Below are 1,485 nucleotides of genomic sequence, written 5' to 3' on the forward strand. Positions count from 1 at the left end.
ACTATTTAATACCAAGAAAGAGTGTAGTTAACTTCGATAAAATGATGATTGGAAACAACAAAGGCCGAATTCCAGTAAGTAGTGCTGCTTCTGTTGATTTGCATGTCACAGCACTGAAGTCAACTACAATACCCCTATGTCAGAGAAGATAATTTAGGGTAGAATAAAAGAACATCCCCAAGGAAGCCCAATGCTTGTGGAAGCAGTGGAAGACCCATACAGGCCAGCGCATTTGAAGATTGGAAAGTCACTTGTGGCAGGTCATCAAGTAATACCTATAACAGTGGCCAATTTCTCTCAATGTGAGCAGACACTTAAGGAAGGGGCATTGTTGGGTGTGTGCTAGGAGGTAGAGCCAGTCAATGTTAAAGCAAGACATACGACCATAAAGAAAGGACATACACTCCCAGAACATTTAAATGGCCTCTATAAGAAGAGCACTGTCCATTTGTCCATCACAGGCTCTTCAGGTTAAGGAACTTTTGGCGAATTATGCAGACGTCTTTTCGGAAGGAGATTATGACCTCGGCTGCACAGAACTTGTGGAGCACAGAATAAACACAGGCAATCACCATCCAATAAAAATCCCTCCAAGAAGAATAGCTCTGGCAAAGTCGAAAAATTGGATAGTTCCTGGTCAGCTCCCGTCGTGTTAGTCCAGAAGAAGGATGGGACCCAACGTTGCTGTGTGGACTTCAGAGCTCTTAACAGTATAACGAAAAAGACTCACATCTATTGTCAAGAATTGATGATACTCTTGATACCCTAAATGGAGACAGGTGGGTTTCAACTCTAGACTTAAAGTCAGGTTTCCATCATGTAAAAATGGCTGAAGAAGATAAACTTAAGACTGCATTTAGTTATGGCCATTCGGGCTTAGCAACATTTGAGAGGCTGATGGAAAGAATACTGGAAGGCCTACAATGGAGAATAGCCCTAGTGTACCTGGATGATTTTTTTGTATTTGCAACAACTTTTGATGTGGAAATATCCCGGCTAGAGGAAGTATTCAAGTGTCCAAAAGCAGCAAACGTCAAACTCCATCCCAAGAAATGCCACTTGTTCCAGAGAAAAGGTGCTTCACTTAGGTCACATTGTAAGTGAGCATGGTGTGCAAACTGATCCTGACAAGGTGAAAGCAGTGCGTGATTGGCCAACACCAAACAATGTGGGAGAGTTAAGAAGATTCTTGGGACTCTGTACTTGTTACCGAAAGTTTGTGAAGGACTTTGCAACTATAGCTGCTCCACTACATGATTTGACCAAAAAAGGCCAGAAGTTTGAATGGACAGTTTCTTGCCAGTATGCTTTCAAGACAATGAAAGAAAAATTGACTTCCACTCCACTTTTAAAGCTTTCAGATCCCTCACTGCCATACATATTGGATTATGATGCTAGTTATGTCGGGATTGGACGAGTGTTGTCTCAGAAAGTTGGTGAAAATTAACATGTGGTGGCCTACTTCAGTAGGGTCCTGAGTCGACC

Source organism: Limulus polyphemus, unplaced genomic scaffold (assembly GCF_000517525.1).
Source record: "Limulus polyphemus unplaced genomic scaffold, Limulus_polyphemus-2.1.2 Scaffold2200, whole genome shotgun sequence".
NCBI lineage: Eukaryota > Metazoa > Arthropoda > Merostomata > Xiphosura > Limulidae > Limulus > Limulus polyphemus.